General features: G+C 42.4%; 1 protein-coding gene across 1 annotated transcript in view; it reads right to left on the bottom strand.

Moving 5' to 3' along the window:
* The window catches only part of LOC124717203 (dehydrogenase/reductase SDR family member 11-like), a 97,330-nt gene that overhangs the window by 20,176 nt on the left and 62,343 nt on the right, over nucleotides 1–14,811 (bottom strand). The gene's annotated exons all lie outside the window — the stretch shown is intronic.

The raw sequence follows: 14,811 nt of genomic DNA, 5'->3' as shown, positions 1-14,811 counted from the left end.
AGCTGAAGGAGTAATGGAAGAGACCGAAAGATATACCCCTTCATGTCTGGTGTGGAGAGGGGCCGTTCCGTTGTCGCTCTTGGAGAGAGAACACATAACGAGAGCGTGTGCACTCATACGTGTACTCAAAGAGCGAGGAACAAGTCTCTCCTCAGTATTTCACTGGGAGAGCTCCTCTGTCGAGAGCGAATCGAAGTGCGACTCTGTATTGAGTCCTTGCGATTAAGTGTTGTTCACTGTGTTGGCCGCCACACTTATTGTGCGGTGTGAACGGACAGAGTTATAGTTAGACGCCTGTGAGCGAATTTTTGAGTGGCATCGCGGTGGACTGGTTATCTGACCGGTGTACCACGCCAATAGTTAGACTAGGGGCGAATAGGAATCCTTGACTTCATCAAGGCGTAGGGAGAGTTTGATTGCCGAAGGTCAATCCAGATAGAACGAGAGTTATCTTATCTGTCAGCAGCGAGCGGCGCAGACAGCAGACATCGCAGCTTACGGTACTGTGCGCTACAGCTCTTGCGAACCCCATATTTCCTCCATGACAATACACTTCACTGCATTTCACATGTGACAACCTCGACCGTACCCAGCATCATTCTAACGGATAATTATTCAAGTTGAGTAGGTGCGGCTCTCACCGATTCTGCCAAGTCAATAACAATCTTAAACTATGTATAGAAATTTCATTAGCGAATCCTATCCTTAAGAGGTAACTTCACATTCTGAAAAGAACCCGGAAATAACGTGTTCGGTTCATAATTAAAAGCGCCATTGTGATTTCTCAGAATTTTTGCAAAATAAATAATAATTTTCGTTAGTTTCATGTTTTTCTTACACTAACTAGCACTACTCCAGTACCCAAGTATCCCACTAATTACGTAAGAAATTTTGTGAATTTTTGTGTCATTTCCTTACAGCAGACGACTCCAGAAGATATTTACTGCTGAAAGTTTTTCAGGCATTTCTCTTTAGAACGTTAGGAGCGTCTGTCTGACTTCTGTAGTAGTGTGGGGGTGGAAATTGCATCTTGCAGGTGCCACAGGGTAAAGGGTACATCTCAGATTAATCCGTTGCGCAGAATGACAAAATAGCAACCGACACGCATCACAACTGTAAAAAGACAAACGTATCTAGATTTATACACGAAATTCTCGGCACACCTCACAATCACTTTCTCGAAATTTATTTGCAGTACCACATTTTTTTTTTACTTTTCATACATTTTATGAAAATATTAATAAATACAATATCTTGAGCATTGTTTCGGTTTACTTCTAATACTTGAAAAGTAATAAAAAGTTCCCAAATGGCTATTCGACCACACGACCCTCGGATTGCCGTTCTGCGCTCCTTCCGCTGCCTACAAACTACGCTAAAAAAGTGGCTCATGGCTTACGTGACCCGCGCAGAAAGTAGTATTTTTTCTACACACTGGAGGTCCCACTTCTGTTACTTATTACTGGCCGAGCCCTGTGTATTCCGTAGATCTGGAAGAAATCGATGGTGACGAGTGGGCTTTCTCCCCTTGTCGGCTGATTTGGCGCCTCTCTCTCTCTCCCTTGGAGAGGACCTCAACGGATAGTCGATCACACAGCTATACTCGTATACCTCCCAAGCCTGCACGTATCACAGTGGCGGCTGCTATGTAAGAGCACAGCAGCAGGTGAACACTCTAAATTGTGACACCTCGCGGATTTTTTTGTTATTTGTCTTTGAATTCTGTTAAACGGAACGTAGATGTTGCTATCTGAAATACACTACACTAAATCTACCGCGCTATGCTGCGTTACTACTCCTCTAGACTTTGCGCAGCTTGGCATCAGGATCGTGAGCACACCTTCAGTTATTCACGTTTCGAGGAGCTTTTGCTCGTGCGCAGCTGGCGTGGCGTAATTGCCTTATGGGCCAAATACATGTGGATTTGATAAACAACGTGCACGCTTCATGACGCACAGCTAGCCCTTACCACTTAACAAGTTTGCATCAATGGAACCAGGTGGGTGCACACTGCAGCAGACTTTTATCCCCGTTCGCTTGGCATACATCCCGCTAGCCGGCAACAAACTCCTCAGATATGCCCGTTCACTCATTATGTAGTAATATTACATGGGATGTCAGTATATTTTATAGTTATATCGTCAGAAAAACCTACTTTGTGGCTTTCTGAACGAGTTATAGTATATTAAGTTTTGAATTTTATCATACAGTAATGCATTCGAGGTTCTGAGAACCATCACATCATTGTCGATTCTGAGATTATAGCATTTATTCATGCTTCTGAAATATGTTGGTCTTGTGGTGAGTCAGGTTTATCTTTGGTGTAGCCCCATATTGTATACAGGGTGTTACAAAAAGGTACGGCCAAACTTTCAGGAAACATTCCTCACACACAAATAAAGAAAAGATGTTATGTGGACATGTGTCCGGAAACGGTTAATTTCCATGTTTGAGCTCATTTTAGTTTCGTCGGTATGTACTGTACTTCCTCGATTCACCGCCAGTTGGCCCAATTGCAGGAAGCTAATGTTGACTTCGGTGCTTGTGTTGACATGCGATTCATTTCTCTACAGTACTAGCATTAAGCACATCAGTACGTAGCATCAACAGGTTAGTGTTCATCACGAACGTGGTTTTGCAGTCAGTGCAATGTTTACAAATGCGGAGTTGGCAGATGCCCATTTGATGTATGGATTAGCACGGGGTAATAGCAGTGGCGCGATACGTTTGTATCGAGACAGATTTCCAGAACGAAGGTGTCCCGACAGGAAGACGTTCGAAGCAATTGATCGGCGTCTTGGGGAGCACAGAACATTCCAGCCTATGACTCGTGACTGGGGAGGACCTAGAAAGACGAGGACACCTGCAATGGACGAGGCAATTCTTCGTGCAGTTGACGATAACCCTAATGTCAGCGTCAGAGAAGTTGCTGCTGTACAAGGTAACGTTGACCACGTCACTGTATGGAGAGTGCTACGGGAGAACCAGTTGTTTCCGTACCATGTACAGCGTGTGCAGGCACTATCAGCAGCTGATTGGCCTCCACGGGTACACTTCTGCGAATGGTTCATTCAACAATGTGTCAATCCTCATTTCAGCGAAAATGTTCTCTTTACGGATGAGGCTTCATTCCAACGTGATCAAATTGTAAATTTTCACAATCAACATGTGTGTGCTAACGAGAATCCACACGCAATTGTGCAATCACGTCATCAACACAGATTTTCTGTGAACGTTTGGGCAGGCATTGTTGATGATGTCTCGATTAGGACCCATGGAGCACGATATCATGATTTCATACGGGATACTCTACCTGTGCTGCTGGAACATGTGCCTTTACAAGTACGACATAACATGTGGTTCGTGCCCGATGGAGCTCCTGCACATTTCAGTCGAAGTGTTCCTACGCTTCTCAACAACAGATTCGGTGACCGACGGATTGGTAGAGGCGGACCAATTCCATACCCTCCACGCTCTCCTGACCTCAACCCTCTCGACTTTCATTTATGGGGGCATTTGAAAGCTCTTGTCTACGCAACCCCGGTACTAAATGTAGAGACTCTTCGTGCTCGTATTGTGGACGGCTGTGATAGAATACGCCATTGTCCAGGGATTCCATGCGACGGAGGGTGAATGCATGTATCCTCGCTAACGGAGGACATTTTGAACATTTCCTGTAACAAAGTGAAGTCACGCTGGTACGTTCTGTTGCTGTGTGTTTCCATTCCATGATTAATGTGATTTGAAGAGAAGTAATAAAATGAGCTCTAACATGGAAAGTAAGCGTTTCCGGGCACGTCCACATAACATATTTTCTTTCTTTGTGTGTGAGGAATGTTTCCTGAAAGTTTGGCCGTACCTTTTTGTAACACCCTGTATAAACATTCACGAAAAGCTGTCTCCCTGGTCTGTGTGATATTCATTTAAATGTGGAGTCGCCGACGTTAATTACGGTTCTCAGCGCCTCGTTTGTATTCTAGCTAACTGACCTTGCTGGCAGACATTACTTTTTCTTTGGTCACCAGTCTTCTAACGGGTTTGATGAGGCCCGCCACGAATTCCTCTCCTGTGCTAACCTCTTCATCTCAGAGTAGCACTTGCAACCTACGTCCTCAATTATTTGCTTGACGTATTCCAATCCCTGTCTTCCTCTACAGTTTTTGCCCTCTACAGTTCCCTCTAGTACCATGGAAGTCATTCGCTCATGTCTTAGCAGATGTCCTATCATCCTGTCCTCCTCGTCAGCTTTTTCCACATATTCCTTTCCTCTCCGATTCTGCGCAGAACCAACTCTTTCGTTACCTTATCAATCCACCTAACGTTCAACATTCGTCTGTAGCACCACATCCCAAATGCTTCGATTCTCTTCTGTTCCGGTTTACCCACAGTCCATGTTTCACTACCATACAATGCTGTACTACATACGTACATTCTCAGAAATTTCTTCCTCAATTTAAGACCGATATTTGATGTTAGTAGACTTCTCTTGGCCAGGAATGCCCTTTTTGCCATTGCTGGTCTGCTTTTGATGTCCTCCTTGCTCCGTCCGTCATTGGTTATTTTACTGCCTAGGTAGCAGAGCTCCTTAACTTCATCTACTTCGTAACCATCAATCCTGATGTTAAGTTTCTCGCTGTTCTCATTTCTACTATTTCTCATTACCTTCGTCTTTCTTCCATTTACTCTCAGTCCATACTCTGTACTCATTAGACTATTCATTCCATTCTGCAGATCATGTTATTCTTCTTTCACTCGGGATAGCAATGTCTTCAGCGAATGGTATCATTGATATCCTTTCACCTTGAATTTTAATTCCACTCCTGAACCTTTCTTTTATTTCCATCATCGCTTCATCGATGTTCAGATTGAACAGTAGGGGCAAAAGGCTACATCTTTGTCTTACACCCTTTTTAATATGAGCACATCGTTGTTGGCCGTCCACTCTTAATATTTCCTCTTGGCTGTTGTACTTATTGTATATGACCCGTCTCTCCTTATAGCTTACCTCTACTTTTTTCAGAATTTCGTACATTTTGCACCATTTGACATTCTCGAACGCTTTTTCCAGATCAACAAATCCTATGAACGTGTCTTGATCTTTCTTTAGTCTTGCCTACATTGTTAACCGCAACGTCAGAATTGCCTCTCTCGTGCCTTTAGCTTTCCTAAAGCCAAACTGATCGTCATCTAGCGCATCCTTAATTTTCTTTACCATTCTTCTGTATATTATTCTTGTAAGCAACTTGGATGCATGAGCTGTTAAGCTGTTTGTGCGATAATTCTCGCACTTGTCAGCTCTTGCCGTCTTCGGAACTGTTTGGATGATGCTTTTCCGAAAGTCATATGGTATGTCGCCAGACTCATACATTCTACGAGCCAACGTGAATACTCGTTTTGTCGCCACTTCCTCCCAACGATTTTAGAAATTCTGATGGAGTGATATCTATCCCTTCTGCCTTATTTGACCTTAAGTCCTCCAAAGCTCTTTTAAATTCTGATTCTAATACCGGATTCCCTATCTCTTCTAAATCGACTCCTGTTTCTTCTTCTATCTCATCAGACAAATCTTCCCCCTCATAGAGGCTTTCATTCTATTCTTTCCACCTATCTGCTGAGTCTGTCTTTCCGACAATCATTTCTTCTTCGATGTCTTCACATCTTTCCTGCAGCCGTTTCGGCTTAGCTTCTCTGCACTTCCAATTTATTTCATTCCTCAGTGACTTGTATTTCTGTATTCCTGAGTCTATAACAATTTTGTACTCCCTCCTTTGATCAATCAGCTGAAGTATTTGGTCTGTTACCCATGGTTTCTTCGCAGTTACCTTCTTTGTGCCTATGTTTTCCTTCCCAACTTCTGTGATGGCCCTTTTTAGAGCTGCCCATTCCTCTTCAATTGTACTGTCTACTGAGATATTCCTTATTACTGTATCTATAGCCTTAGACAACTTCAAGCGTATCTCGTCATTCCTTAGTACTTCCGTATCCCACTTCTTTGTGTATTAATTCTTACTGACCTGGATTTTATTATTTCCACAAACGGCAGTTTGGAGTTGGTTGTTTATTTTACTGGAATCGGCTTTCGTGTGCAGCTGTGTTGAATCTTTTCATGCTGTCAGAAAAGAAAACTACCAGGATAAGTGAGTCGCGAAGGAACTAAGGCCTCCCAGACGAGATCCGTTGACTCAGAAAGTGATGAACTCTAATAAGCGTGCCTACAAGCGAACATTTAACGAAGAAGTGTATAATAAGCGTAAGTATTTGTGTATGTGCAACGTAAGGAAAGTTAATTCGTGGACTGATATGTTAACGATCTTGTACATCTGTCGAAAAAATAAAAAAGTACAAAAACTCCCCTTATACAAAAATGCGAAATGGCGAGTAGCGAAAGCTTAAACATTATTTCGTTCTTGCCCAAAACTGAATTACGTACAAAACAACAAAATTTCACAAAAATTCTTTCGTTTTCAGATGCGTTGTGTATTTTTATTACTAACAGAGGAAAGTCCACTGGACCTGAAGGTATACCAATTCGATTCTACACAGAGTACGCAAAAGAACTTGCCCCCTTCTTACAGCCGTGTACCGCAAGTCTCTAGAGAAACGGAAGGTTCCAAATGATTGGAAAAGAGCACAGGTAGTCCCAGTCTTCAAGAAGGGTCGTCGAGCAGATGCGCAAAATCTCTGACGTCGATCTGTTGTAGAATTTTAGAACATGTTTTTTGCTCACGTATAATGTCGTTTCTGGAAACCCAGAATCTACTCTGTAGGAATCAACATAGATTCCGGAAACAGCGATCGTGTGAGACCCAACTCGCTTTATTTGTTCATGAGACCAGAGAATATTAGACACAAGCTCCCAGGTAGATACTACGGAATATCAGACCAGCTGTGTGGCTGGATCGAAGTGTTTTTAGCAAACAGAACACAGCATGTTGTTCTCAATGGAGAGACGTCTACAGACGTTAAAGTAGCCTTTGGCGTGCCACAATATATATAAATGACCTAGTAGATAGTGTCGGAAGTTCCATGCAGCTTTTCGAGGGTGATGCTGTAGTATACAGAGAAGTTGCAGCATTAGAAAATCGCAGTGAAATGTAGGAAGATCTGCAGGAGATAGGCACTTGGTGCAGGGAGTGGCAACTGACCCTTAACATAGACAAATGTAATGTAATGCGAATACATTACATATTGTATGATTATATGATAGCGGAACAAATTCTGGCAGCAGTTACTTCTGTAAAATATCTGGAAGTAGGCGTGCGGAACGATTTGAAGTGGAATGATCATATAAAATTAATTGTTGGTAAGGCGGGTACGAGGCTGAGATTCATTGGGAGAGTCCTTAGAAAATGTAGTCCATCAACAAAGGAGGTGGCTTAGAAAATACTCGTTCCACCTGTACTTGAGTATTGCTCATCAGTGTGAGATCCGTACCAGATCGGGTTGACGGATGAGATAGAAAAGATCCGAAGAAGAGCGGCGCGTTTCGTCACAGGGTTATTTGGTAAGCGTGATAGCGTTACGGAGATGTTTAGCAAACTCAAGTGGCAGACTCTGCAAGAGAGGCGCTCTGCATCGCGGTGTAGCTTGCTGTCCAGGTTTCGAGAGGGTGCGTTTCTGGATGAGGTATCGAATATATTGATTCTACCTACTCATATCTCCCGAGGAGATCACGAATGTAAAATTAGAGAGATTCGAGCGCGCACGGAGGCTTTCCGGCAGTCGTTCTTCCCGCGAACCATACGCGACTGGAACAGGAAAGGGAGGTAATGACAGTGAAACGTGAAGTGCCCTCCGCCACACACCGTTGAGTGGCTTGCGGAGTATAAATGTAGATGTAGATGTAGATGTAAATGTAGATGTAGATGTAATTTTGATATTTGCATATATGTCTGTAGTTGTATCAATTTGTTGATAAATATACCTTTTACAAATCAGATGCTAAAGGTTAATTTGATACTCTGAGATTTATGTGGATCTAAAAATATGTGAGTAGCCAGAATGTAGAGAGTGAAATAAAATCGTCCTAGCCTCTGAGCGGTTTTTGTTAGGACGTTCAAACTGCGTGGTTGCCCGCGGGGCCTGACGAATTAGTATGCACATGCACACATGCCTTGCTGTTGAAGCCCACCTTCGTTTAGACGGATTCGTCAATAAAATTGACGTATTCGGGGGACTAAGAATCCACATTTTGCGATCGAGAAGTCTCTTCACCCTCAACAGGTTACGGTGTGGTGGGCAATGTCCAGTCACGAGATAGCTGGTGCGATATTCCTCGATGGCATGGTGACTACCCAACCGTGCGTGAAGGTTTTGGGGGATGATTTCACCCCTACTATCCTAAGTGACCTGATTTTGACACGATTTGGATCATGCGAGACGGATCTCGACCCCATCGAAGCAGGAGAGTGATTTCCTGGAAGAGCACTTTCAGGACCGCATTATGGCTCTGGGGTACCCAGAGGCCACTGGCATCGGCCTCGGTAGGCCGCCGTATTCTCCAGATCTGAACATGTGACTTCTTTTTGTGGGGCTCTGTTAATGGTGTACAGAAATAACTCCAAAAGCAGTGCTGAGCTGAAGACACCCGTTCAGGGGGTCATCGACAGCATCGATGTTCCGACACTTCAGCGGGTCATGCAGAATTTCGCTATTGGTCTGCGCCACAGCAGCACCAACGATGACAGGCACATCCAAGATGACAACCTAAATCCGGATATCTGTGGTGAAGTTTACATGCTGAATAAAGTGTGTGCACGCTGCAGTTGACAACTAATTTACCTTTTTTAATGTTGTTGTTGTTGTTGTCTTTAGTCCAGAGACTACTCTATCCTGTGCAAGCTGCTTCATCTCCCAGTACCTACTGCAACCTACATCCTGTATCTGCTTAGTGTATTCATCTCTTGGTCTCCCTCTACGATTTTTACCCTCCACGCTGCCCTCCAGTACTAAATTGGTGATCTCTTGTTGCAATAGAACGTGTCCTTTGAACCGATCCCTTCTTCTAGTCAAGTTGTGCCACAAATTACTCTTCTCCCCAATTCTATTCAATAGCTCGTCATCTAATCTTAAGCATTGTTGTGTAGAACCACATTTCGAAGGTTTCTATTCTCTTCTTGTCTAAACTATTTATCGTCCATGTTTCACTTCCATACATAGCAACACTCCACACAAATATTTTCAGAAACGGCTTACTGACATTTAAATCTATGCTCGATGTTAACAAATTTCTCTTCTTCAGAAACGCTCTCTTTGCCACAGCCAGTCTACATTTTATATCATCTCTGCTTCGACCATCATCAGTTATTTTGCTCCCCAAATAACAAAACTCATTTACCACTTCAGGTGTCTCATTTCCTAATCTAACTCCCTCAGAATCACCCAGTTTATGTAATTTTGTCATATGATGACATGGTTGGAAACCGTGGCTGTTATTTGAAGACAGATGTTGGTGTTGGGACAGCAACCAGCCACAAATTTACTTTCATTTCCTTTATTCAAAGGGTACCCTTACCGGTTTCGAATAATTATGATTCGTCTTCAGACGGTTTATATCCTTTCCTTAGAACATGTAGTGCGTTTTTTACAGATTAATTGTCCTAAAATATAAATAATACACAATTATAAGCACGCCACACACAGATGGTTGCGTTACAGATTTTCGTTGACTGTGACTTACGTGAAATGTCGGTTTGAAGTGTTTGTTTTCATAACATTCGTCCAACAGATGTAGATACATTCCCACTGCATTCTTATTGTTGCACACGTAAATTTTTCTCACTGATTTCTACTACGCACCATGTTTTGATACACACAAAGAGCTTACAAACATATGAGTATCAAAGATGCTATGATATATCGTAACATTTGAAAATAACCTATGGTTGGAAAAGGATCATATATTCACTTATGCAACTGAAATGCTTTTTACAGTAGTACGGAGACATTGATACTGTTACATTAATTTTTTTGAAGTACTGTATAGGTAAAATAGTACATTATTTAATTACATTTAGCTTCATGAGGATTATAGTAACATATTAATTTGCTACTTAATCTGCAGATAGGCGTAGGAATATTATTTGCTTTGGAGGTTGGAAAATAATTTTTGGAAATTTTTCAGGAAAGGGGTGTTAGCTAACTCTGTTTGTTCATTAAGGATATAGTGTGGGGTGCTGTTTTTGTTTTTGTGTATTTCTACTTCTTCTAATATATTCATAGTGCCTCCTTTTTCTGCTAGATCTAAAATTTTTAAGTTGTTCTCAGTGTTTCTCACTGAATTGTTTTCTTCAGCAATATGGGCTGCAAATGCAGATTTGTTCAAGTTTCCAAGTCTTAAAGCATTAATATGTTCTTTGTATCTATTTTCAAAGCTTATGCCTGTCTGTCGAATGTAGAATTTTGGGCATGTATCACATCTGAGTTTGTATATTCATGATTTACAGTAGGGACTCTTTGAGGCATTTACATCATGGATTACTTTTTGTTGTAATTTATTATTTGTGGGAAAGGTGATTGTGATAGTTTTCTTTTTAAATAAGTTTGCTGTTTGGTATGATAGTGGGCCTACGTATGGGAGAGTTTGGCTTCAGTGGCACACTGATTTGGCTTGAAGTGACTACTGTGAAGTGGATCTGCGGTTTTTGTCTGCATTTTGTTGCGGAGTTTTCTATTATTATGGGTTTATATCCGTTATTATGAGCTACTGTTTTAATTATATTGATTTCAATTTGTTGGTCTGTGTCACTCATTGGTACTTTTTTTATTCGGTGTAGCATCATTCTGAAATATGCCATTTTTTGTTGGTGGGAGTGGCAAGATGAGTTGTCAATACTGTCATCTGTGGTGGTAGGTTTTCTGTAAATACTAAATTGATGTTTATTGTCACTATTGCAAATCCTCAGGTCAAGAAAGTTAATGCTTTTATTAGTGTCATGTTCAACTGTGAATTTCATATTTTTGTGCATTTTGCTTAGATCTGCTGCTAATGTATCTATTTCATTGTTTGTACCATCAAAAAGCAAGATTGTATCATCAACATGTCTTCTGTAGTAGATTATTTTGTTCGAGATGTGCTGGTTGGTTGAGAAGAATTTTTGTTCTATGTGGTTGATGTAAATGTCAGCCAATATCCCAGCTAAGATACTTCCCATTGCCAAACAATCATGTTGTTGGTACAGTTTGTTGTTGAAGCTAAAGTAATTATGCTTTAGAATAAGTGAAAGTATTTCTATGAGTTCACAGATCCCTGCAATACTAATTTTCTTATGTTTAAGCAGATTGTTTCTTATGATGTTAGTAGTCTCTCTGACAGGGATGTTCGTGTACAGGTTGACTATGTCTAGTAATGCTAATTTAGCTGTTGGTGGGAAGTGGATGTCTTCAATTAAGCATATGAGTTCATGTGTGTTATGTATGGTGTATTTATTTTCAAATGTATAGTATTTGGTAATGAGGTCTTTTAGTTTATGGCTTATGAAGTATGCAGGGCTGTTTCTTGAGTTAACAATTGGGCGAATAGGACGATTTTCTTTATGAACCTTTGGCTGTGCACGCACTTTTGGCGCTGAGGGTTTCATTGCTATGCAGTTACGTATTTCATATTTTTTCAGTACAAAGTTACAGTTTTGTAGTAGCTTTCGGATTTTAGTTTGGAATTTGACCGTAGGCTCTAACTTTATTTCAGTAATATTGTTGCTATGGAAAAATTGCATGGTTTTCTCTACGTATTCTCTTTCATGCATTACGATTAAAGAGTTTCCTTTGCAGCTTTTACTATAAGTGCTTTACTTCCAGATAGTTTGCTGTTAATATTTTTCAAATCTTTAAGTTCAGTGTTTTTGCGGGTATTACTTGTTTGTAGTTGTTTCATTATGAGTTTATTTGTCTTGTATGCAAGTACATTTTTCTCATATGCGTCTAGTTTTGCTGTGTCACAAGCAAGTTTTGTGCAGGCTATGAGATTTTAACCACTGTGATTATTGAGATTTGTTCCAAGATTATTTTTCAGACCTTTATTTAATAAAGTGAGTTCACTGCTGCGGAATTGGATGTCAGTTGTATAACTCTATCAAAAAATTTGTGTTGGCTTAGCTGTTTGCTTTTATCCCACCATTGATTGTTCATAGATTTTTAAGGCTTCTATTTTCTTCTATCCTCTATGTGCTGTAGGATGTGTGAGAATTGTAAGGGTACGAGACTGTGTCCTAGCTGCAGATGCAAGTTGTACATGATGTTGTTTAAGTTTTCTTTTTTCTTGTATTGCATCTTTATCTCTGTTTTTAGCCATATATTTTCACATATTTGCTTAGAAAATCTGGCAGATTTAATTTTGCAGTTAATTTTGACTATGACATATTTTGGAACTACACTCCTGGAAATGGAAAAAAGAACACATTGACACCGGTGTGTCAGACCCACCATACTTGCTCCGGACACTGCGAGAGGGCTGTACAAGCAATGATCACACGCACGGCACAGCGGACACACCAGGAACCGCGGTGTTGGCCGTCGAATGGCGCTAGCTGCGCAGCTTTTGTGCATCGCCGCCGTCAGTGTCAGCCAGTTTGCCGTGGCATACGGAGCTCCATCGCAGTCTTTAACACTGGTAGCATGCCGCGACAGCGTGGACGTGAACCGTATGTGCAGTTGACGGACTTTGAGCGAGGGCGTATAGTGGGCATGCGGGAGGCCGGGTGGTCGTACCGCCGAATTGCTCAACACGTGGGGCGTGAGGTCTCCACAGTACATCGATGTTGTCGCCAGTGGTCGGCGGAAGGTGCACGTGCCCGTCGACCTGGGACCGGACCGCAGCGACGCACGGATGCACGCCAAGACCGTAGGATCCTACGCAGTGCCGTAGGGGACCGCACCGCCACTTCCCAGCAAATTAGGGACACTGTTGCTCCTGGGGTATCGGCGAGGACCATTCGCAACCGTCTCCATGAAGCTGGGCTACGGTCCCTCACACCGTTAGGCCGTCTTCCGCTCACGCCCCAACATCGTGCAGCCCGCCTCCGGTGGTGTCGCGACAGGCGTGAATGGAGGGACGAATGGACACGTGTCGTCTTCAGCGATGAGAGTCGCTTCTGCCTTGGTGTCAATGATGGTCGTATGCGTGTTTGGCGCCGTGCAGGTGAGCGCCACAATCAGGACTGCATACGACCGAGGCACACAGGGCCAACACCCGGCATCATGGTGTGTGGAGCGATCTCCTACACTGGCCGTACACCACTGGTGATCGTCGAGGGGACACTGAATAGTGCACGGTACATCCAAACCGTCATCGAACCCATCGTTCTACCATTCCTAGACCGGCAAGGGAACTTGCTGTCCCAACAGGACAATGCACGTCCGCATGTATCCCGTGCCACCCAACGTGCTCTAGAAGGTGTAAGTCAACTACCCTGGCCAGCAAGATCTCCGGATCTGTCCCACATTGAGCATGTTTGGGACTGGATGAAGCGTCGTCTCACGCGGTCTGCACGTCCAGCACGAACGCTGGTCCAACTGAGGCGCCAGGTGGAAATGGCATGGCAAGCCGTTCCACAGGACTACATCCAGCATCTCTACGATCGTCTCCATGCGAGAATAGCAGCCTGCATTGCTGCGAAAGGTTGATATACACTGTACTAGTGCCGACATTGTGCATGCTCTGTTGCCTGTGTCTATGTGCCTGTTGTTCTGTCAGTGTGATCATGTGATGTATCTGAGCCCAGGAATGTGTCAATAAAGTTTCCCCTTCCTGGGACAATGAATTCACGGTGTTCTTATTTCAATTTCCAGGAGTGTATTTTAAGTGATATCCCAAAGAAAAAAATGTGTTGACAGATGTGAGAATTACCGAACTATCAGTTTAATAAGCCACTGCTTCAAAATACTTCAAATACTAGCACGAAATCGAATGGATAAACTGGTAGAAGCCGGCCTCGGGGAAGATCAGTATGGATTCCGTAGAAATGTTGGAACACATGAGGCAATACTGACCCTACGACTTATCTTAGAAAATAGATTAAGGAAAGGCAAACCTACGTTTCTAGCACTTGTAGACTTAGAGAAAGATTTGAGAATGTTGACTAGAATACTCTCTTTCAAATTCTGAAGTTGGCATGGGTAAAATACAGGGAGCGAAAGGCTGTTTACAATTTGTACAGAAACCAGATGGCAGTTATAAGAGTCGAGGGACAAGAAAGGGAAGCAGTGGTTGGGAAGGGAGTGAGACAGGGTTGTAGCCTCTCCCCAATGTTATTCAATCTATATATTGGCAAGCAGTGAAGGAAACAAAAGAAAAATTGAGAGTAGGAATTAAAATCCATGGAGAAGAAATAAAAGCGTTGAGGTTCACCGATGACATTGTAATTCTGTCAGACAGTAAAGGACTTGGAAGAGTAGCTGAACGGAATGGACAGTGTCTTGAAAGGAGGATATAAGATGAACATCGACAGAAGCAAAACGAGGATAATGGTATGTAGTCAAATTAAATCGGGTGATGCTGCGGGAATTAGATTATGAAATGAGACGCTTAAAGTAGTAAATGAGTTTTGCTATTTAGCGAGCAAAATAACTGATGATGATCGAAGTAGAGAGGATATAAAATGTAGACTGGCAATGGCAAGGAAAGCGTTTCTGAAGAAGAGAAATTTGTTAACATCGAGTGTTGATATAAGTCTCAGGATGTCGTTTCTGAAAGTTTTGTGTATGGAGTGTAGCCATGTATGGAAGTGACACGTGGACGATAAGTAGTTTAGACAAGAAGAGAATAGAAGCTTTCAAAATGTGGTGCTACAGAACACCATTCTGTGGTAGATCACA

Source organism: Schistocerca piceifrons, chromosome 9, assembly GCF_021461385.2.
Source record: "Schistocerca piceifrons isolate TAMUIC-IGC-003096 chromosome 9, iqSchPice1.1, whole genome shotgun sequence".
Classification (NCBI taxonomy): Eukaryota; Metazoa; Arthropoda; class Insecta; order Orthoptera; family Acrididae; genus Schistocerca; species Schistocerca piceifrons.
Note: the sequence above shows the minus strand (reverse complement) of the source record. Positions and strands in the feature narration are given on the sequence as shown.